Source organism: Tamandua tetradactyla, chromosome 10, assembly GCF_023851605.1.
Source record: "Tamandua tetradactyla isolate mTamTet1 chromosome 10, mTamTet1.pri, whole genome shotgun sequence".
Taxonomy (NCBI): domain Eukaryota; kingdom Metazoa; phylum Chordata; class Mammalia; order Pilosa; family Myrmecophagidae; genus Tamandua; species Tamandua tetradactyla.
In genome coordinates, this window is record NC_135336.1 from 43,778,408 (window position 1) to 43,804,174 (window position 25,767).

Consider the following 25,767-nt stretch of genomic DNA (forward strand, 5'->3'; position numbering starts at 1 on the left):
TTTACAGTGGAAATGTTCAAACATGCGGAAAAGTTGAAATAGTTTGATAATGATAATTGACATATCTAGTATATAGATTTTGCCTTACTTATTTTATCAGACATCGATCCATCCCTCTACCACCCATCATACCATCATATTTTTGACACATGCTAAGTAAGCTGTGGAAGGCAATTAATTTGCACCTAAATGCATTGCATGCAAATCATGAGCTCAAAATTTGTTTATGATTTTATTTCCCTTTGAGCTAAAATTTATAATATGAAATGTAGAAATATTAAGTGTATCAGCCTATAAATTCCAGCAAAAAAACCTCAGCTTTATTAAGATCCACATCATTACAATCAACCCTGAAAGTTGCCTTATGTCCTATCTCAGTAAATCCCACTCTCACCACTTCAGAGGAAATTATTGTTCTGATTCCTGTTCAACCATAGATCAGCCTGAGCTGTTCCAGAACTTGACATATTATTGCATATAGTAAATATGCATTTCTGTCAGACTTCTTTCATTAGGAATCATATTTTATAAGGTTTTTCACATGGGCGTGTGCAAAAAGAGTTTGTCCATTTTTATTCTTGAGAAGTATTCTGCTGTATGAATATGCTACAGATTGCTCATCTCTTTTCATATTGATGGAAAATTGCTCTCACTAGATTTTGGCTAATATGATCAAAGCTGCTATAATATTTTGGGTATATATTTACAGTTATTTTATATAAAAAGCTAGAAATTGAATTGCCGGGCCATAAGGTAGATGTATGTTTATTTTGTAATAAAGTGAACCTACTCATTTCACAATTTAAAAAGTCAAAAGACACTTTTGTTTCTTTTCAGTAAATGCAAAGTGTTTGAGTTTTCTCTAATAATTACGTTATTCTAAATTATGTTTTCTAAAAGGTTATAGAAATGGTTGGGTTGTAACACAATTTCTTGTCATTAAATGCATCCTAAATGAATGGATATGTGAATGTTTGGAAATGTTCAATGTCTTCTGATATCTATTTTGGACCATTGAAATGTATTTTCAACTGGCCTGTATTGTTGGTTGATACAGCTATGGAAAAATTTAACTAAAATGTACTGTTATATCTGGGAGGAAAAAAATAGTAAACATATTCAATTAGCATCAATAACATAAAAGTTTTTGTCTATTATTGTTACACCATTAATGATATGCTTCAATAAAAAATTATCTACATGAAATAAAAATCAATTTATTCACACCTGCAATATTTGACGATTAGATCAATGCAAGATTAAATTTCTGAATTATGTATAGCATATGTTACATTAATTCAATGCTATGTTTACTAATTCCAATTTTCATGCATTGTAGAATACATATTTTAAAGCATAAGCCTGCTAATAGCCTATGCCAAGCAAAATAAATTATAAAAAATTGTGAATCAAAAGCAAACACTCCTTCAGCATATATAGCATGTTCTTGCTTGGCTAATAATTTTTATAATTATATAGTACTTCCAATTTACAAATATATTTAGCTTATTTATGCTAACTTGAATTGTTACTCACCTCATATGGTTGGTTTCTTTGCTCCCATTTTATGGTGTTGGCTCAGAAATGCCCAAGCATAAAACCACAGCCTAAATGATTTCTTGATTCCAAATTCTCAGCTCTTTCTTTATACCCTACTGTCCACAAATTTGATAGAGTAAAATAAAATCCAATAGGTGTGATATTTATTCCCCACTTTGTGTAAAGTGCCATCCCTTTCACTCTATATCTTGATTTTGTATCCTAGTTCATACTACTACTATAAAAATTCATAGGTTTCTCAAAAAATGATGGAAACTTTGCACACAAAAGTTTCTATTTAAATATTTTATATAATAATTTTTAATGAGCCATTGCATGGAGTTATTAGGTAATCTTTACCAAACATTTCTATAAATTTCCCCTTTTCCATGGAGCCAGCTTTTTTTTGATATTGTAAGTAGGCTGTCTTATATATAAAGTCATAGGAAGACATTTTTAAAAAGAATAGGAATAAGAGCAGAGTTTAGAGTGACAGAATTTTTGTCAAGGTTAAGCAGAATGCTGTTGTTAGAGAAAATTTCCTGATTTAGGAACCAGAAGCTTCTCTGCCACAGAATAAGTCAAACGTCCAAACACAACATCAGGAAATAACGAGGCTGTTAGCAGTCTTCCTGTACATGTTAGGAAGGCGAACCACAATCTGTCTTCCAGAAAATGCCACCTGGACTTTGAAAAGGAACATTTCTGGCAGCCTCCCAAAGGACAAAAATCATCTCTTCTGAATTTTAATAGATTGGAAATTTTATAGAAGAGCTGGAAAATAATTCTAACAAATGCAACAATTTCTATAGGCAGTGTATCTAGGAGTGAGATTGATGGGCTAAAGGATGCATGAATGACCAATTTTAATAGTTGACCCAAATTATTTATTTCAAGGGGTTTATATATTTTAAACCCATGTGAAAAAGATGTAAATATTCCGATTTTACCACAAAGGTTGCCATCAATGGATGTTATACAATTTTGAACAAGTTTACTGATCTTGTGTTTGGTATGACACAGTATCTCTCTGGTGTTCTATTTTGCATTTCCCTACTAAATGTGTATAAAATTTTATCTTTTTAGGCATCTAGGTATCTATATATATATTGCAATTTTTTGCATCTTATGATACTTTACTGTAACTCAGAAGCCTTTTCAGATAAAATATAAGCAGTTACTAATAATTTTTTCATGGATATCTTGGGGTTCAGAAAGACTAGAGTAAAGTGGTAAGAACAGTGACTCTCCACCAAAGGACTTGGGTATGTTTCATTCTTCTATCTATTTCTATCTCAGTGAACTTGGGAAAGTAATTAACCGATCTGTGTCTTATTACACAGTCTTTAAAATGCAGATTGTGGCATACAACGTTCATGCATTTACTGTAGGGACATAAGTGTTATATAAAAGGGACTTAAAGGAATGTTCATCATATAGACTATAGTTCATCACAATGTAAGGCTTGACAAGGAAACAGAGTGTTATAATACTTCATGCTCTGAATAGACCAGTGAAATAGTTGGAAAACTTAGAAGAGCCAAATGACAGACATTTTGAGTGACTTTATATACAAATACCTATGGCACCAAAATATGGAATGAGAATGCTTCTCTGACTTAAGGACAAATATAATTAATTTTACAGAGATGTGGCACTGCTCATTCAAGGTGGGTCTAAATTAGTTTATTGGAGTCCTTAAAAGAGTTGAAAGAGAGCTAACATAGACACAGACATTGGGAGATGATTGGAGATAGAAGCACAGAGAGAAGACCACTGGAAACAGCAGATGAAAACAGCAGGTATTAACATGTGACAGTGAAATACTGGATGTGATTGGCCTTTCTTGAGTGAAAGTGTCTTCTTGGTGATACCCTAATGCAGACATTTTCATGGCCTTAGAAATGTTACTTTTTAACCTAATAAGTCATTTTTGTAAAAGTGAATCAATAACTGGTATATTACATTCTGGCAGCATTAAACCAGAACAGATTTTGGTACAAGAGAAGTGGGGTATTGTGAGATGCAAATGCAAAAATGCTGTAATACATTTTAAATGATTGAGGGAAAGATTCTAGAAGAATTGTGAGATGATTGGTAGAGAAAGCCCAGATTGTTTTGAAAAGACTGTTGGTAGAAATATGGACTCTAAAGATGCAACTGATGAGGGCTTAGACAAAATATTGCATGTATTATTATAAATTGGAAGGAAGGTGATCCTTCTCTTAAAGTGACAGAGAATTTGGCAAAACTGAATACTGGTGTTGGATGGAAGCAGAATACGAAAGTGATGAACTTTCTAGCTGAGGAAATTTCCAAAGTAAATGTGGAAAATGCATCCTGGTTTTTCCTTGCAGCTTATAGTAAAAAGTGAGAAGAAAGAGATTAGCTTAGAAATGAACACTTGGGTACAAGAAAACCAGAAATTGACAGTCTGGAAAATTCTGGCCTTTCAGAAACTGGGACACCAGAGAAAACTGCCCCACATAAAAATTTAACCAAACGTGGAATAAGTTGGCCATTACAGGACAAACCAGGATTAGAGATGTGTTATCTGGAAAAGATTTGTAAAAAACCCTATTGTCTGATGGTTGTGATCACTGTATATTTCACGGAAAACAAAAAAGAGTGTTGTGAGATCCGTTTGAATGGAACCACTGCCAGTCTGGATTTAAAAGGATGGAAAAGGCACAGATTTAAGGAAAAATGACTTCAAAGGCAGAAACATGGAAGCTAAGGTCTGGAGTCAGGAAATTTCAGGCCAGCATAGAAGATCCATTCATGAATGTAGAATAGGTAAGTTTGCTCCAGAAGCAGAAGTGAGCCTTTCACTTCACTGTTCAGGGAGTGTTTTGCTGCCCCAAGCCTCAGAGAGGGTGGAGCATGTTCCCCATGGAAAGAGCTTGGTCTTCACCCCATTCTTATGAAGGTGTTGAGCATGTGCCCCAGAAATGGCAGAGAGTCCTGGTGCTTCCCTGATGCTTGAAGAAAGTAAGGTTGTGAAGGGTGGTCTCCCCAATATTCCCAATATTGCAACTCTCAGCCCAGTGTTTGAAGAGTGTGGGTCCATGGCATAAGCCATTGGAGAAGGCAGGTCCACTGCTCTCTCAAGCCTTAAGGTTAAGTGACCCTAAGACTTTGAGTTTTCCCTGTAGGTTTTGGGAACTGGGTTTGGGACTTTTGACCTTCTTTTTCCTTTTATTTTTTTTTCCCTATAGAAATGGGAATGTTTATCCTATGACTGTCCCTCCTTTTTACATTGACAGCAAATAATTTGTCCTAAGTTTCACAGGTCAACAGCCAGAGGAGAATTTTGTCTTAGGACATAGCATGCCTGTAACTGATTTTAATGAGATTTTGCACTGTATTTGACTTTGTATTGTATTTGTATTGTTACTGAAACGGTTTAAGGCTTTTGTGATATTGTGACAGAATGATTATATTTTGTATATGGAAAGAAAATGTCTTTTGGGGGGTCCACAGTATGGAATGTGCTGTTTAGTAACTTGTATGTATCCCAGAAAACCCATAATGTTTTAATTCAATCTTGTGGATGCAGACTTATTGTGGATCAGATTATTTTATTAGATTGTTTCCATGGAGATGTGATCCACCCAATTGTGGGTTGGAGCCTTTTGATTAGATTACTTCCATGGAGATATGATTCCACACACTCAAGGTGGTCTTAATTAGTCCTTAAAGATCATGATGAGAGAGCCAACACAGAGACAGGTGTATGAAAATGCCTGGAGACAGAAGCTCAGAAAAGAGGCCACTGGAACCTCCAGGTGAAAGCAATGAAACCTGGGAACAAAGGACCAGCAGACGCTGCCATATGCCTTTTCATGTGTTAGAGAATTCTGGATGTGATTGGCCCTTCTTCAGTGAAAGTATCCTCTTGTTGATACCTTAATTCGAACACTTTCATGGACTTAGAACTTTAAATTTGTAACCTAATAAAGATCTCCTTTGTAAAAGTCAATCCATTTCTGCTATATTACATTCCAGTGACATTAGCAAACTGAAACATACAGTAATGAACAATTAATATGGCAAAAACAAAAGCAATCAGCAATAAATTTTTATTGTTCTCCCTATTCCTTGCCAGTATAATATGGTGTTAAAAAATCAAAATTTGAATTCCCACTTTAGTGGACCTAAACCTGTACAGCCAGATGTATCAATTTTCAAAGACATCCAGTTTTATCTTTTAGGTGCACCAGAAATTACATTCCAGGTTGAAAGTATACATGGCTTGCCAAAAGTTCTCCCCTGGGTCACTCTGGTTTCCAGGCTGCTGCTTTAAATGCATGCATGTATCAACTACAAGGGATGTACTGTTGGTCTAAGTGGTCTTGGATTCCCATGCCCGAATGTGCTTGGAATTTTAAGCTATTGCCAGGGGTGCCTAGGTACAAAGCAACCACAGCCAGAAATGCTAGGGCCAGAGCACTGTCTCTGTGTATCTCTTTAAACCATAGGATCTGATTATGGAGAGACGGGGAAATCTGCCTCACTACTCTCCTGCCTTTTATAGTTGACTCTTCACCACTTACCCCATTAATTCAGAGTTTCTAGTGTTGTTCTCTAGGCTTGATTATCCTTCAGAGTCCCAAGAGAGTTGATTCCACACTTTTATTCACCTTACTTTAATTGGAATTATTCCAGAGATGACTTACACGCTCATCTTGATGATGTCGATCCTTTGCTTCTTATTTTTTTAAATTATTTTGACCAGCTCTGTTTATCTTTTTGGATATAATATCATGCAATGATATGGCATTATTTTTAGATGGAAATAAATGATGAATGAATCCAGAGCTACATATTTGCCTTGCAATAAGATATAAAACTGTATTTTCCTAACAGTTACATTGGAGCTTGTCCTACACTGAATCAGGTGAATAAATGCACATACAGAACTTCCACCAAGTATAACTGTAGCTCCTGAAGAGCAAGAAATGTAAAAGGCTTATTGGTCTTCAAAAAATATTCTTTGGTACATATAATTCTTTATGAAAGTTGCTATTAAAATTAAAATGAGTTGTCATTTGTCCCCAATAAATAATAACTTAGTGATTCTGTTCAACTATAAGCTAAGAAGGTAAAACAGAAATAACATCATTCATTTACTTCAAAAACATGGTATATGTTCAGTGTTAGAAAAAAAAATTGAAGAATGAATAAAAAAATCTAAGTCAATATACAGACATCAACCCATTTACAAACCTAATAATAGTCTAGAAACTTGATGGTTGAAATCTTCCTGTGTAAGAATAAAATCTGCTTTAAAAAGTACAGTTTATAAATATATATCTTTATTAAGCTTTCTTTTAAAGGAATCATGCAAATTTGTTGTTTAAAATTAATGCCTTCTTTATTAATTGTGTTTTAATTCACTATTCTTATTTCAAATCATGTTTAAAAATAATGCTTTTAAAGCCTGAAAGAAGTTATTATTATTTTTTTTATTTTTTTGAAAATTCCAGCTCTTATCTTTTTGATAATTTAGGCTATGTGCAAATGAACTTGTCTCTAAATTTGAAAAATCATACAGCCTGAAGAGCAGGTTGAAGAAAGAATGAAGAAAGTGAGTAGAGGTGAAGGACCTGTGCAATAAGTTGAAATATATAAACATACATATTATGGGAGTACCAGAAAGAGAGGAGAAGGAAAAAGGGATAAGTAGAATATTTGAGGAAATAATGGCCCCAAATTTCTCAAATCTGACAAAATATTTGAATATACAGATCCAAGAGCCATAATGAATTCCAAAACAGATAAACACCAACAGCATTAAACTAAGACATATCCTAATAAAAATATTGAATGCCAAAGATTAAAAGAGTATTCTGAAAGCAGCAAGTCATCTGCAATAAGACCATGTGTCAATTTCTCATCAGAAACCATGGAGGCGAAAAGGCAGTGGTATAACTTATTTAAGTTAATGAAAGATAAAAAAAACTGCCACAAAATAATTCTCTATCTTTCAAAACTGGTCTTCAAAAATGAGTGACAATTTAAAACATTTGCAGTTAAATGAAAGTGAAGAATTTGACATTGAGTTTCCTGCTCTAAAGGAAATATGAAAGGCAGTTCTTTAGTTTGCTAGGAAAGGCAGAGGACAGTCTCTTAGAGCAGTATGAAGAAATAAAAATCTCCAGTAAAGGTAACTACATAGATAAATGCATGACAAAGTAATATGGTATCTTCAGCAACTCTGCTCCATATTTTTATGAATTGGAATATAACTGAACAAGAATAATCATATTTCTATGTTATGGACATTCAAACTAAAAAGAGATAACGAGTGTCAAACACGATATAAAGATGGGAAGTGGAGGGGTATAGAAGCATTGATAGTGTGTGCTATTAAAATTACCACTATTATTTTGAACTAGTAGGTTATAGACTTAAGTTGTTTAGTACAACCCCAGGTCAACATGAAGTTATTTAAAAATGTACAGAACAGAAATGAGAAAGGAATCAATCAGTTGCATTACAAAACACAAACTATACACAAAACAATGTTCAATATAGGGAAGATGGAACACAAAAGATATATGAAACAGATAATAGTTACAATGAAGACAATTAATGTAATGTAATGAAAAGACATAGATTAGAAGAATGGTCAAAAAGCATACTCCAACTGTATGTCATTAACAAGAGACTCACCTCAGACCCAAAGATGCAAATAGGTTGAAAGGATGGGAAAAAATATAGTCCATGCAAATAGTACCCAAAAGAAAGCTGAGATAGCTATAGAATAACAGGTAAATTAGAGTTCAAGTAAAAAACTAATACAAGAGACAAAGAATGGCAGTATATATTCATAAACAGGTCATGCCAGCAGGAAAGTGTAACAATCATAACATTTTTGTACAATGCTCCAAAATATATGAGACAAACATTGACATTCTTCATTAACAGCAGGAGATGCCAATACAACTCTTTTAGTTAGTTAGTAAGCTGTCAGAATGTGAGATACCAGAAATAGAATGGCTTTTAAAAAGAGGAATTTATTATGTTGCAAGTTTACAGTTCTAAGGCAATGCAAATGTTCAAATTAAGGCACCAATATGAAGCTACCTTCACTCAAGAATGGCTGATGGAGTTCAGGGTTTTCCTCTCAGATGGGAGGACACATGGCAACTGATGTCTGCTACCTTTCTCTCCTGGCTTCCTGTTTCATGGAGCTCCCCAGGAGACATTTTCCTTCTTCATTGCAAAAGATCTCTGCCTGTGTGGGCTCTTTTGGTTCTGGAGGCTCTCATGTTTTTTCAAAAATGGTTCCCTCTTAAAGGGCTCCAGTAAGCAACCTCATCTTGAATGGGTGAGTCATATCCCCATGGAAACAATAAAAAATTATTCCACCCAACAATATTGAATGAGGATTAAAGGACATGACTTTTCTGGGGTACATAATGGCTTTGAACCAGCACAAAACCACTTTCATCAATGGATAGAATATCAAGACAGAAAGCCAACATAGAAATGGAGAAGGTAAACAGTAGTATAAATGAAGTTGACCTAACAAACACTTATGGAACACTGGACACCAAAACATCAGAATATCTATACTTCCCAAGGCACATGGATCATTTTCCAGAATAAGCTACATGTTAAGGAATAAAAGAAATCTCATATTTGAAAAATTGATATTATACAAAGCTGCTTATCCAGACACAATGAATGAAGCTAAATATCAATAATATATAGGGAAAAACAAATATCTGGAAGTTAGACAACACACTCTTAAACAATCCCCAGGTCAAAGAAAAAATCACAAAGGAAACCAGGAAATATTTCGAGATGAATTAAACAAAAACACTATATTCTGAAATCGATTGGACATGACAAAAGTAGTGCTCTGATGGTAATGTATAGCTCTAAATGCTTACATCAAAATAGAAGAAATATCTCTAATTAGAAACTAACCTTAAACTAGAAGGAAGTATAAAAGAAGAGCAATCTAAACCCAAACTGAGCAGAAGGAAGGCAATAACAAAAATTTATAGAAATTAATGATAAAGAGATTAAAATCAGCAGAAAATCAACCCAACCCAAAGTTGTTTCTTTGAAAAAAGTCAATACAATTAACAAGCTTTTAGCTAGACTGAAAGAAAAAGAGAAAGAAGATGCAACTGACGAAAGTCAATATTGACTGATGGGACATTACTACAAGCCCAACAAAAATAAGAGGATAATATGAAAATTGTATGCCAATAATGTGGATAACCTAGATTTAATGGACAAATTGCTAGAGGCACACAAACTACCATAATGACTCAAGAAGAAAGAGAAACTCTCAAAAGACCAATAATAAGAAAGACATTCAATCATTAATCCAAAACCTCTTAATAAAGAGGAGTGCCAGATCACTTCACTGGTGACGTTTATCAAACAATTAGAAAAGAATTGAGAGCAGTACTATGCAAACTCTTTCAAAAAATCAGAAAAGTTGGGAACACTTGTCAACTATTCTATGAGTCCAGTACCACTTTTATCCCAAATACAGATAAGTATATCACTAAGAAAGAAAATTGCAGCCCAATAACCCTCATGAATATTGAACAATACTCAAGAAAATACTAGCAAACAAAATCTGAGAGAACATTTAAAGAATTATATATCATGATTAAAGAGGATTTATCCCAGCGTGCAGGGCTGGTTCAATTAATAGAATGAAGTTGGAAAAAATGGCATGATCATCTCAACTGACACAGAAAAGGCATTTGACAAAATCTAGCTCCCTTTCTTAATAAAAATGCTCAGAAAACTAGGAATGGAAAGAAACATCCTTAACATCTTTAGGGAATGTACTTAACATGGGCATACATGAAAGGCCCACAGCTATTACAATCAATACTGAAAGTTTAAAGTCTTTCCCACTCAAATCAGGAGCACCATTGTTACCATTGTTATTCACCATTACTGGAAGTTCTAGTCAGGGGTCTTAGACAAGAAAAAGAAAAACAGGCATCCAAATTGTTAAGGGAAAAATAAAGCTTTCCTTGTTCGCAGATGTCATGATCCTATACCTAGAAAATTCTAAAATATCAATAATGAAGCTACTACAGCTAATAAATTTATCAAAGTGTCAGGGTATAAAATATCAACATACAAAAATAGTGGTCTTTCTATACACAAATAATAAATAATTCAAAGAGAAAATAAAGAAAAAATTAGTTTGCAATAGCAAGTAAAATAATCAAATATATGAGAATAAACTTAACCAAGGATGTAAAGGAACTGTATACAGGGCACTGTAAAACTTTGCTTTAAGACATTAAAGAAGATCTAAATAAATGAAAGGATATTGCATGTTCATGAATTGAAAGACTGAGTATTGGGAAGATGTCAAGTCGACCCAATGTGATTTACAGATTCAACACAATCTAAAATTCCAACAGACTTTCACAGATATGGAAAAACCAATCATCCAATTTATGCAGAAGGGAAGAGTCCCTGAATAGCTCGAGCCACCTTTAAAAAGAGAAGAGTCTTGGAGATTTGCTATTTCTGATTTTAGAAATTATAACAAAGCTACAGTAATCAAAACAGTGTAGTACTGGCACAAGGACCAATATATAAATCAATGGAATCAAATTGAGAGTTTGGAAAAAACCCTCTCATGTATGGTAAACTGATTTTTGCCAGAGGTGACAAATTCCACTCAGTGGGGAAAGAATAGTCTTTTCAAGAAATGATATTGGGAAAGTGGATATCCATATACAGAAAAAATGAAGGTGGACGCTTACCTTACACCACTTACACCATTCACACACACATAGGCCAAAAAAAAAACCCAAAAAACAAAAAACAAAAACTCAACGTGGACCAAAGACCTAAATTTAAGAGCCAAAAGTGTTAAATTCCTGAACAAAACAGGGAAACATCTTCAGGACCTTGTGTTAGGTAACATTTTTTTTTTATTTTGACACCAAAAGTACAAGCAGAAAAAGAAAAATAATAAATAGGACTTCATCAAAATTCAAATATTTTGTGCATATGAAGACTTTCTCAAGCAAGTAAAAAGATAATATAAAGAATGGGAGAACTATTTGGAAACAATATATCTGATGAGTATTTAACATCCAGAGTACATAAAGAACTCCTAAAACAACCACAAGAAATACAACCAACCTAAATTAAAAAATAGGAAAATATTTTAATAGACATTTCTCCAGAGAAGACAAGTAAATGGCCATTAAACACTTGAAAAGATACTCACTGTCATTAGCCATCATGGAATTTCAAATCAAAACCCCAATGCAACACTATTTCACACTCATTAGAATGGCTACTATTTTCATAGAAAAGGAAAACAAATGTTGAAAAGCATGAGCAATAACACTCATTCATTGCTGGATGGAATGCAACATTGCATAACCATTGTGAAAAACACTTTGGCAATTCTTCAGAAAGTTAAATATAGAATTAGCATGTAATCTGACAATCCCACTTCTTGGTATATACCCAATATAATAGAAAGCAGAAACTCAAGCAGATATTTTCATTCCAATATTCAAAATAATCAAAGGGCAAAGACAACCCAAGGGTCTACTCACTGATGATGTGATAAACAAAATGTCATACACACATGCAATGTTTTTATAGCAGTTTTTGTTGTGAAATATAACATATACACAAAAATCAAGAAATGTCATAGTACACTTTAACAAGTAATTATGGAACAGATTTCAAAGTGTGGTATGGATTACATTTCCACAATTTCAAGTTTTCCTTCTATCTGCTCCAAGATACTGGGGACAAAAGATAAATATCAATGTAAAGATTCAGTAGTCATATTCATCTGTTAAACCATAGCTTCTCTGTTATAACTCCTCATTCTACTTTGATCCTTCTCCCAATCTTTAGGGATATATGCACTATGCCCATTCTAGCTTTCATATCATGTTGAAAAGAATTGTCAACAATATGGAATAGGGGGGTGGAATTGGTTGATATTCTTGGAGAGACTGACACCTCTGGAGTTCAAGACATGTAGCCTAGGAACCATCTGAAGGTTTTAAGTTTCTGAAAAGCAAATTTAGCACAAGAAACTTTTGTAGGATCTCAGATAGTGCCCTCAGTGTTCTTTAGGGTTAACAGAAATGATGTTGGTTGCAATTTGGCAAACCATGGCAATTAATAGCATCTGGCTGAAACTTGCAGTATCTAGCTGAAACTTGCAATATCTAGTTGAAGAGTAATCTATAGAATGGCCTTTCAACTCTATTTGAAATCTCTTAACCAATGATACCTTACTTTGTTACATTTCTTTTTCCCTTTTTGGTCAGGAAGGCATTGTCAATTCCATGGTGCCAGGGCCAGGCTCATCCCTGGGACATCATGTTCCACATAGTGCAAAGGGAGATTATTTTACTTGCAGAATTGGGCTTACAGAGAGGCCACAACTGAGCAACAAAGGAGGTTCTCTGGAAGTTATTCTTAGACAAAATTATAGGAAATCTTACCTTCTCTGTTAGATACAAGTTTCATAAGAGTAAGTCTCAAGATCAAGGGCTTGGCCCATTGGGAGTCCCTAGTGTTTGAGAGAATATCAGGGGTTTCTCAGGTGGAAACATTTAACGGTTCCATATTTTTTCTTCAGTCCCTCAAAGGACTTTGACAATACTTTGTAATTACCTGCCCTACATACTCTGGGATGTTTCTGGGTATTACATTAAGCTATACAGAATTATAAGCATTCATTTCCAATCTGGGCTCCATGAATCTGAGAATCTGAGTTGTTTAATAAGCTATCCAGACAGGTTGAGGTGAATTGTATGCTACAAAAAATTTAGATTTAGAAAAAAAAAAGTTCTCTTACTTTAGTCTCACCCAGTAGGTGAAGTTCTAAAATACAGACACTGTCATCCTTTACCCTGTATTTTGATTTACTTTGGTCCCAGCAAGATCAGTTTCATTCTTATCTCTAAGTGAAGCCTGATCCCTTTCTTAGCTTCTTTAACATGTGCTGTATGTAGGAATGCTTAATTTGAGAGACCCAGAAATCCAAATCTGAGTCTTAGGTGTCACACAGGTACTCAATGTTCTGGGGAAATATCAGCTTATACACATATACCACAGCATCTCAGAATCTAGAAATAGCACTTAAAGCTCAGAAATAAATGTGAATATTATGACAGGTTAAATGTAGTCCTAAATTTATTGCAGGTATTCTCTAAAAGAGATGATACAATATTAGTACTTTTGTTTTTGGCTAATCATTATGTTACTTTGTAAAATAAAATGTTCTCAAGTTTCATTCACCTTATGGCATGGCTCACTTCTGTAGCCACAACATTCCATATATATATACTATCACTTGCCTTTCTGCTTCTCAATCATTGTATCCCTTGACCACCTCCATCCATTGGGCATCATGGGTAATGTACAAAATGTACAAAATAAACAATCTGGAGTTCTGGGAAGATAGCAGAATGGGATAGGTCTATAGAACAGCTAGAGAAGGTATGGGAAGGAAAATGGGATGGCAATTCCAGGTTGTAAGCAACTTGGGAGGGTCTTCTACATCACATAGGGAAGCACTGATTGGAAATGTTGAAGAATTGTGTTGCAGGGAACCTGACACCATCCAGCTGGTGCAAACACCTAATGCACCCCTTTCAAAATGGAAGCCCAGAGCCCTCAAGAGTGCACAGACAGAGGCAGTGACTAGGAAATAAGTCAAGCATGTTCCTTGTGTGCACTTCCCTCATACATGAGGCCCCCACCCCATGACCTGAGACTTCCCCCACACCTAACACACCTGAACCCCATCACTTGCCTCTCTAGCTCTGTTCCAAGTAACCTTGCTCCAACCCACCCCCACCATTCCATGCATCTTTGCCCTGCACGGGCCATGCACATCTGCCCCAGTCCAACCCATCTTTCCTGTCCCAGCTCCCAGAGTCTTGCCTTATCCCACCCCTCCATAGATCCTCACTGGTGCTCAGTCCCTTGACCCTCATCTGCCTCTTTCTTCCCTCTATAGGCACTTACCTTCATATCTGAGCCACACTTGTTCCTAGCCCACACTAGCACAACACCAATCTGCTTCTCCTGAGCTCTTTGCACATGTACATCAGTGTAAGGCCCTCCTAGATAGGCACACATGTGCAACCTTGCCACATACTCCATTCTGAGCAAGGACTAACCTTCATATCTGGTTCACACCCACTCCCAGCCCACACCAGCACAACCCTGTCGTGCTGCCCCTGAGCTCTGTGCACACACACAGACCAGGGTCCCACCCCACAGACTCTCACACTCACACAGCCACACTCTCCTCACTGGGCACACATGCATCCATTCATTGAACTTCTAACCCAACCCCCTGTCCCACACATGTGCACAACCTTGCCCCTCAGCACAAGTACGCGGCTCCCACAACTTGCAGGTGCTTACATGCACATCTCTGTTATGAAGCTGCCCTTTTGCACACGTGTGCATCCTTGCCTCAATCCTCCCACACTTGCACATCCACACCAGGGCCTTGCCCACCCAATATCACCCCTCCTGACCCACATCCTACAACCCCCATAACCTTTGCTCCACCTCAAGTGTGTACTTGCATATCTGCATCCTGAGCCCCCTGAATATGTCCCAGTACACAAGGACACACCTCACCCTACCTTCCCTGTGCCCTGACCATTATGCCACCTATCCCACACCCTGATACCCATGACCCTTACATTTCATGTGCCCCCCACATCCTAGCTATCTGCTCAGCATACCTCCTTCACTCTTGCCGCACCCTACATCTATGACTTCCATGCTGTACCATGCTCCTGTGCTCTAAGGCCTGCCTAGCTGCATGCCATCAAAACTCCACACCTCCTATCCCAGGTTCATAGACACCAGTGTAGCATCCCCTACCTGTACTTATTCTTGCACTACAACCTAACACCACACTGTTGTACCCTGCAACTTTCTCCATATCCATCTTGTAAATACAAAGCTTTAGACAACTGAAGGAAATGAAATCCCAAAATAACCCTATCAAGACATTTACATGCCTCAAAGGCAACTGAAAATTACTAAGCATATCAAGTTGCAGACATATATACCCAAGGCTAATGACCAAGTTAAAATGCCCAAGGGAGCACAGAATTTGGAACAACTAATCAAAGAGGTTCATATAAATCCACTAAATAAAATCAGTTGGATGTCTAATGACATAAAGTAGATCAAGAAGACACTAGAAGAGCATAAAGAGCAATTTGAAAGAATAAATAGAAAACAGCCAGATATTGCAAAGATTAAAAATGCTTAGACCAAATAGAAAATGCACTAATGACACACAAAAGCAGATTTGAAGAGGCAGAAGAAAGAATATGCAAACTACCGGACAGGGCAACTGGTTTTGAATGTGCAAAAGCACAAATTGCAAAAAAAGATGAAAAAAATTTACTTTGATCTCTGGGAAATAATAGGCAAAATAAAGTGCACAAATATAGGAATCATTGGTGTTCCAGAATGAGAGGAGAAGAGTAAAGGGCTAGGAAGACTAGTCGAGGAGATAATGGAGAAATCTTCAAATCCTTATAAAAATTATGCAAATCAAAGGAGCCCAATGAACTCAAAATAGAATAAATCCAAATAGGCCCATCCCCAAATACACACAAATCAGTCTATCAAATGTTGAAGAGAAGTAGAAAATCCTGAATGCAGCCAAGAGAAAAACAATATATTACATACAAGGGAAACCATAAAAGACTAAGTTTGGACTAACCAACTGGCAATATAGAGGTGACACAGCAGTGGTAGACTATATTTAAGACGCTGAAAGGAAAAGACTTTCAGTCAAAAATTTTGTACCCAGACAAATTGTCCTTCAAAATGGAGGAAGAGATTATAATTTTCACAGAAAAACAAATGCTGAAATAATTTGTTAACAAGAGACAGGCCCTACAAGAATTACTAAAGGAAGTTCTGCTGGCAAAAAAAAAAAAAAAAAAAAAAAACAGACAGGAGAGGGAGGTCTGGGTGAGGGCACAGAATTGAAGAGTGCTAGTATGGATAACTTAAAAAGATAAAAAGAGAAAGATGGAAAAGATTATATAGATCTGACAAATAAAACCCAAATGATAAGATGGTGGATTAAAAAAATGTCTTTACTATAATAACTTTAAATGTTAATGGTATAATTTTATCAATTAAAAGATACAGATTGTCAGAATGGATTAAGAAATATAATCCAACTATATGCTGCTTACAACAGACTCATCTTAGAAATAAGGATACATACAGATTGAAGTGAAAGGATGGAAAACAGTATTCCATGCAAGCTGTAACCAAAAGAAATCAGTAGTTATACTAACATAAAAAATAGACTTTTAATGTAAAAACATCATAAGAGACAAAGAAGGACACTATATAATAAATAAAAGGCCAATTCACCAAGAAGATATAACAATCATAAGTTTTATGCTCTGAATCCAGGAGCTCCAAAGTGCATGAGACAAACATTGACGGAACTGAAGGAAGTGATATACGTCTTAACAATAGTAAGAGGAGACTTCAATACATCACACTCCTCTATAGGTAGAACAACTAGACAGAGGGTCATCAAGAAAATAGAACTATTAAACAACTTTATAAGTGAATTAGACCTAACACACATATATATGTGTATTGGTACACCCTAAAATACCAGGATATACTTTCTTCTCTATTGCTCATGGAACATTCTCCAAGAGATCATATGCTGGAGTGTAAAACAGGTCTTATAACTTTAAAAACACTGAAATTACTCGAAGTACTTTCTCTGATCATGATGGAATGAAGCTGGAAATCAATAACCATCAAAGACCATGAGCTTTCACAAAAATATGCAGATTAAATAACACACTCTTAAACAACCAGTGTGTCAAAGAAGAAATTGCTAGAGAAATAGGTAGCTATGGGGAGACAAATGAAAATGAGAATACAATGTTTCAGAACTTATGGGATGTGGGAAAGGCTGTTCAGAGAGGGAAATTTATTGCCTAAGTGTCTATATTAAAAAAGAAAAAAGAGCAAAGATTGAAGACTTAACTGCTTAGCTGGAGAAACTTGAAAAAGAACAGCAAACTAACCCCAAAGCAATTAGAAGAAGAGAAATAACAAAGATTAAAGCAGAGTTAAATGAATGGGAGAACAAAAAAATGAACAACAACAAAAAAAACAATAGAAAGAAAATAAAACCAAAAGTTGGTTCTATGAGGAAGTCAATAATATCAATAAACCAGTAGCAAGGCTGACAAAGAATAAAAGAGAGAGGATACAAATAAACAATATCATAAATGATGGGGGGGCATTACCACAGATCCTGAAGAGATTAAAAAATATTAAGAAGATACTATGAACAACTATATGCTAAGAAACCCCACAACTTAGATGAAATAGACAAATTTCTGGAAACAGACAAACTACATTGCAGCAGAAAAAAAGGAAAAGCTCAACAAACCAATCTCAAGTAAACATATTCAATCACACTCATCAGAAACCTTCCTGCAAAGTAAAGGCAGATGGTTTCACAGCAGAATTTTATCAAAGATTCAGAAAATAACTAACACCACTCCTGCTTAAACTTTTCCAAAAAAATGAAGAAAAAAGAACTCTACCTAAATCATTTTATGAAGCTGACATCACCTTAATACTAAAATGGGGTAAAGATGTTACAAGAAAGGAAAACTACAGACCAACCTCCCTAATGAACAAAGATGCAAAAATTTTCAGCAAAAATGTTAGCAAACTGAATCCAACAGCATGTTAAAATAATTATACACGATGACCAAGTGTGGTTTATAACAGGAATGCAAGGTTAGTTCAACACAAGAAAATCAATTAATGTAATTCAGCACATTAACAGTTGAAAGGGAAAAATCACATGATCATTAAAATGGATGCTGAAAAAGCATTTGACAAAATTCAACATCCTTTTCTGATAAAAACACTTCAAAAGTTAGGAATCAAAAGTAACTTCCTCAAAATGATAAATGGCATAAGAAAAGCCCATAGTCAACATCATACTCAATATACAGGGACTGAAAGCTTTTCCCCTAAGATTTGGAAAAAGCAAAGATGCCCTCTGTGGCCACACTCATTCAACATTTTCCTAGAAGTTCTAGCTACAGCAATCAGGCAGGGGAAACAAATGTCTCTATATTACAAAAATCATATAGGAGCTATCCTTTTTGTGTCTGGCTTATTTCATGCAACATCATGTTCTCAAGGTTCATCCATTCACGATGAATGGACCTCATTTCATCTTACAATGCATAATATTCCATTGTTTGTGTACATCTCATTTTGTTTATCCGTTCATTTGTTGATGGAAACTTGGATTGTTTCCATCTTTTAACAACTGAGAATAATGTTGTTAGAAGCATCTATGTGGAAATGTCTATGCATATCATGTTTTCAGCTCTTCTGGGTATCTCCCTAGTGGCCCTATTGTTGAGCTGTAGGGAAATGCAATATGAAGTTTCCTAAGGAATTGCCAAGCTGTCTTCCACAGGAGCTATACCATTATAAATTCCCATCAGCAATGCATAAGTGTTAAAATTTCTCCACATCCTCTTTAGCATTTGTAGTTTCCTGTTTGTTTAATAGCAGCCATTCTTATAGGTGTGAGGGGGAGCTCATTGTAATTTTGATTTGTATTCCCTTGTAGCTAATGAAGATGGACATCTTTTCATACATTTTTAGTCATTTGTATTTGCTTTTAGGAAAAATGTCTATTCATCATTTTTTGCCTATTAAAATTAGGTCATTAGTTCTTTTGTTGTTGAGTTGCATGATTTCTTTGTATATTCTGGATAGCAAACCCTTATCTAATATATGGTTTCCAGATATTTTCTCCCTTTGTTTTAATGGCCACTCCACCTTTTTGACAAAGTCCTTTGAGGGCATGTGGTAGTTAGATTCAGTTGTCAACTTGGCCAGGTGAAGGTACCTAGTTCGGTTGCTGTGGACTTGAGCCAATGGATGTGAACCTCATCTGTTGCTAATTACATGTGCAGTCGGCAAGGAGGCAGGCCTGTTGCAATGAATGATGTTTGACTTAACTGGCTGGTGCTTAAATGACACAGCACAATGTAGCACAGTCTAAACAGCTTGGTATTCCTCATCTCAGCACTTGCAGCTCAGCCCAGGTCTTTGGAGATGCAGAAAGAAGTCACCCCAGGGAAAGCTGTTGGGACCCAGAGGCCTGGAGAGAAGGCCAGCAGAGACCATCTTGTGCCTTCCCACATAAGAAAGAACGTCAGTGGAAAGTTAGCTGCTTTTCCTTTGAAGAACTAACAAAGTAAATTCCCTTTTATTAAAGGCCAATCCATTTCTGGTGTGTTGCATTCCAGTAGCTAGCAAACTAGAACAGGGCAGAAGAATTTGATTTTGAGGAGTTTCCATTTTTCAATTTTTTATTTCATAGCTTGTGCTTTGGGTGTAAAGTTTAAGATGCTTCCTCCTATTACTGCATCTTTTTTAGAAAAAAAATTTTCACATACCATTTAGTCCATCCAAAGTATATAATCAATGGCTCACAAGATCATAACATAGTTATGTATTCATCACCATGATCATTTTTAAGACATTTGTATTACTCCACAAAGACAAATAAAAAGAAAATAAAAAGCACACATCCTATACATCTTACCACTCCCTCTCATTGACCAATAATATTTTTATCTAACCCCCATTTTTTTACCTTTAGCCTCCCCATTATTTATTTATTTTTGTCCTTAGATCTTTACTCATCTGTCCATACCCTGAATAAAAGTAGTGTCAGCCACAAGGTTTTCACAATCACACAATCACATTTAAAAGCTATATAGTTATACAATCTTTTTAAGAAGCAACACTATTGGAATACAGTTCAAAATTTTCATGCACTTCCCTCTAGCCACTCCAATACACAATAAACTAAAAAGGGATATCTATATAAGGCATAACAGCACCTCTTGACTCTGTTTGAAATCTCCCAGGCACGTAAACTTTATTTTATCTCATTTCTCTCTTATCCCTTTTGGTCAAGAAGGTTTTCTCAATCACATGATACTGGGTCCTGGCCAATCCTTGGGGGTCATGTTCTACATTGCCAGGGAGACTAACAACCCTGGCAGTCATGTCCCATGTAGCAGGGAGGGTAAAGAGTTCACCACCTGTGTTGGCTTAGAAAGAATGGCCACATTTGAGCAATAAAAGAGGTTCTCTGGGAGTGAATCTTAGACATAATTATAAGTAGGCTTATTTTCTCTTTCTAGGAATGCTTCATTGAGTGATTCCCAAGATTAAGGGCTCAGCCTAGAATTGGCTGTTGACCCTATTTGTGAGAATATCAGGAATTCCCTCTACTTGTGACAATATCAGGAATTTGAAGGGGAAGTTTTTATTCTCTGCCCAAATTACTCTGGGATATTTCATATCATCACAATGACCTGTAAAACCAACAAGATCTCACTCCCTGTTTAAGATTCCATGTAGTTATGGTATTCAAATAAGCTGATGATACAAATTAAATTAGATAAAGCACTACCCAACATACAGATTTTGCACCAAATGAACATCTCTTCTTTTGAGCTCACACAGAAGTTGAAGTTTTAAAATATAGACCATATCATCCTTTACCTGTGTTCTGATTTACATTAGACCTATCCAGATCAGTTTCATCCACAGCTGTAGTTGAAATCTCATCACTTTTTCAACTTTCTAACAGTTTTTGTACAGGATAATGCAGACTTTCATAGCTTCAGGGCTCTAGATTTGAGTCTCAGTTGTCACACAAATACCTAAATTCCAGGGAACAATCAGGTTATACACAAATAGCTCAGCATTTCAGAATTTAGAAATAACCATTACAACTCTGGAGTATAAGTGACTGATGGAAGAGCTTACAATCTAGAAACCTTTACATTAGGCCCAACCTGATATCCCATGCTGTCAGCTTCAATGCTCCAATTTTGTACATTATAGTTAGTCCATATGAGTGAGGTATGATATTTTTCTTTTTGTTTCTGACATTTCATTCACATATTGCCTCAAGGTCCATTCACCTAGTTGCATGCCTCACAACTTCATTCTTTCTTGCAGCTATTCAGGAGTCCATTGTAAGTTCCCCCACCCCTTCCTCAGGCAATGTACCCTTAAGCCACCTCCATTCATTGCCACACATGAACACTGAAACCTGTGCAAATGTCCACCTGTGTCTCCACTTTCAGTTCCTCCAAATATACACCTAGCAGTAGGGATGCAGGACCATATGGCTACTCAAACCGTAGCCTCCTGCGGAACCACCACCCTGCCTGCTGGAGGGGCTGCAGCTCTCTGCTTTCCTAAAAACAGTGAATAAGCATATCTCTTTCTCCACATTTTATCCAGCACTTATCTCTCTCTCTTCATTTTTAAACAGTTTTATTCACCTATCATGCAATCCAACCAGTAAAATATCAGTGGTTCCCAGTAATCACATATCTGTGCATTCCCCATCTCAACTTATATGAGATCTCCTTTTCTCCTGCAAAGAATCCTATACCTCTCCCCATAACCCCCATTTACTGACATTTAGTTTTGGCATATTGCCTTTGTTAAAATCAATGGAAGCAAATTTCAATGTTGATGCTGACTATAGACCCAAGCATGCATTGGTTATATTTTTTCCTGTATACCATCTCATTTTCAGCACCTTGCAAAGCTGACATTCATTTGTTCTCACTTATACAAAAAACAACCTTATATATGCACAATTAATCACCATCATTGTCCACTCTAGGCAATTCTAACTATTACTAGGTCCTGAAGAGGTTTCCCTGTATTTTCTTCTAGGAATCTTATGGTACTGGCTCTCATATTAAGGTCTTTGATCCATTTTGAGTTCATTTTTGTGTAGGGTGTATGATAGGGTATTGTATCCCATTCTCCCAGGCCCATTTATTGAAAAGATTATTTTGTCCTAGTTCAGTGGATTTGAGGGTCTTGTTGACAATCAACTGGCCATAGATTTGGCAGTCTATTTCAGCAGTCACAATTCAATTTCACTGCCCAATATATCTGTCTTTGTGACAGCACTATGCTGCTTTGATCACTGTGACTAATAGTAATCTTTTAAGTCAGGAAGTGTTGCTTTTCCCCACCTTGTTTTTCTTTTTTTAGGATAATTTGTGCTAATCAAGGTCTCTTTCCCTTCTAAATAAATTTGATAACTAGTTTTCCAAGTCTTCAAAGTAGATTGTTGGCACTTTGATTGGTATTGCATTGAATCTGTGGATCAATTTCAGTAGAATTGATATCTTAACATTTATCCATGAGCAGAGAATGTCTTTCCACTTATTTAGATCATCGTTGATTTCTTTTAGCAAAGTTTTGTAGTTGTCCGTGTTAGGTTGTTTACATCCCTGGTTAAGTTTATTCTTAGATCCTTGATTATTTTAGTTGCTATTTGGAATGGCATTTTTTTTCTTAATTTTATCCTCAGTAATGTCATCAGTAGAAATATCGCACATTAATCTTGTATCATGACACTTTGCTGAATTTGTTTTTTAACTCAAATAGTTTCCATTATAACTTTCTTGGTTGTTCACATCCCTGATTAACTTTATTCTTAAATTCTTGATTATTTCAGTTGCTATTTGGAATGGCATTTTTTTCTTAATTGTCTCCTCAATTATGTCATCAGTAGAAACATTGCATATTAATATTGTATCATGACACTTTGCTGAATTTGTTTTTTAGATCAAATAGTTTCATTGTAGATTTCTCTGGATTTTCCAAGTATTATATCATGTCATCTGCAGATAATGAAACTTTTACGTCTTCCTTTCTGATTTAGATGCCTTTTATTACTTTTTCCTACCCGACTGTCTAGCTAGAACTTCTAGTACAATGTTACATAAGAGTGGCCATAGAGGGCAAACTTGCCTCATTCCTGATCTTAGCAGGCAAGACCTTCAGTCTCTCACCATCGAGTACAATGCTGGCTATGGGTTTTTCATATATATCCTTTATTATATTGAGGAATTTTCCTTTGATTCCTACTTTTTGAAGTATTTTTAGTGGATAAGGATGCTGACTTTTTTAAAGGTTTTTTCAGCATCAATTTAGATGATAATATAATTTCTCCCTGTCGTTTTCTTAATGTGTTTTATTGTACTGATTGATTTTCTTGTTGAACCATCCTTGTACATCTGGCATAAACCTCACTTGGTCATGGTGTATAATTCTTGGAATGTGTAGTTGTATTAAATTTGCTAGTATTTTGTTGAGAATTTTTGCATCTATATTCATTAAGGAGATTAGCTTGTAGTTTTCTTTACTTATAGTAAATTTATCTCATTTTGGTATTAGAGTGATGCTAGCTTCATAAAATGAGTTTTGGTCTTCAATTTTTTGAAGAGTTTGAGGAGGATTGGTGTTAATTCTTTTTGAAATGTTTCATAAAGTTCCCTTATGAAGCTACCTCACTCTAGGTTTTTCTTTGTAGGGATATTTTTGGTGACCAATGGAATCTCTTATGATTGGTTTGTTGAGATCTACTTCTCTTTGATTCAGTGTAGGTTGTTCATGTGTTTCTAAGAATTTGTCCATTTCAATTAAGTTGCCTACTTTGTTGGCATAAAGTGTTGAAAGTATCCTCTAATGAATTTTTTTTTTTTACTTCTTCAATGTCCATGGTAATGAGATCCCTCTCAATTTTTTATTCCGTTTGTTTGAATCCTCTTTCTTTTTTTTTCTTTTTCAGCCTAGCTAGGGGTCCATCCATTTTACTGATTTCCTCAAAGAGCCAACTTTCAGTTTTACTTATTTTTTATTGTTTTTGTGTTCTTCAATTCATTTAATTGTGCTTTAATCTTTGCTCTTTCTCTTCTTCTACTTGATTTGGGGGCTAGTTTACTGTTTCTTCTCCATTTCCTCCAGGTGAGAAGTTAAGTGCTCAATACTTGTTTCTTCTTCTTTTTTAATATAAGTAGCTAACGCAAAATTTTTTTGAGAAATAACCCTCTCGGCACTGTCTTTGCGACATTCCATAAATTTTGATTATGCAATATAATATTATTTGGCCATTAAAAAAAATGATGTTCTGGTATACGTGACAATATGAACAAGCCTTGAAGACATCATATTGAGTAAAATAAACCTGATACCAAGGGACAAATTACTATGATCTTATTTATTTGAAATAAACAGAATATGCAGATTCAAAAAGTAAGGAAATACAATACAAGGTACCAGGAGCTGGATGGGAATGAGGAATGGGTAGCTGGTATTTATTTGGTACAAATTTTCTCTTTGGGATGCTGGAAATGTTTTGTTGTTTGATGATGGTAATTGAAGCAAAAGTTTGTGACTGTAATTAACACTACTGAACTGTATATTTCAAAATGGAAAAAATGTGATTTTTGGATTGTATATAATTTGCCAGGAAAAATAAAAACAAACATAAAACTGTACAACACTAAGAGGCAACCCTATTATATACCCTGAGATATAATTAACTGTTTAATTATACTAATTTTGTTACATTGTTTGTAACAAAGGCATCACACTAATACAAAATGTTAATAATAACGTTGTGTGTTGGGAGGGAGAATAAAGAAAGTGCTTTCTGCATGATTTTCTGTAAACCCACACATGCTCTAATTAAAAAAGAAAAGAAAAGAAGCAGGTAAGGAAAAACATTCTATTTGTAATTACAGAATGGAGGCGCTCTTTTAGGTAAATGAGTTTATTAAAAATAGCATTTCAAGTATATTTTTGACTGAATCAAGAAAAGCCTCAAAAGCTGATATAGGTTTCTACAGCTTACATATACCACCTATGTTTCTCTGAAAACAAATGGAAGGTTCTTAAGAAATTTGCAGAGGATTATCAAACTAGAAAGACAGGTTGTGGATTGTCAAGTAAGGCCTCTTGTCCTTCCGTATTGTCCTTCTTCCTCAACACAGGGTGACGCTGAATACACAACTGACAGGAAAACTGTGCTCATCCAAGACCTGGAGAATTCTAAAGACATAATTGCTGGAAATGAGGCACTAAAGAGAATGAATGCTAAAGTATGCCAGTTTTGAATGCGGCTACCTGAAGTCATCTGAATTAGATAAAGAAATCTGTAATTACTAAGCAAAAGTCCTGACTGGTGAGAGACATGAATTGAACTACGCCTAACTTTTATCCAAGTTATCAGTTCTGTCTCAACACCAGATCAACCATCAAGACCTGATCTGATTTAAAAGAATT

The 25,767-nt window shown here is 35.4% G+C and overlaps 1 pseudogene; it reads right to left on the reverse strand.

The window, feature by feature from the left end:
* The window catches only part of LOC143647641 (L-threonine 3-dehydrogenase, mitochondrial pseudogene), a 50,347-nt pseudogene extending 35,656 nt beyond the window's left edge, over window positions 1-14,691 (reverse strand).
* Window positions 14,692-25,767: the final 11,076 nt, after the last annotated feature.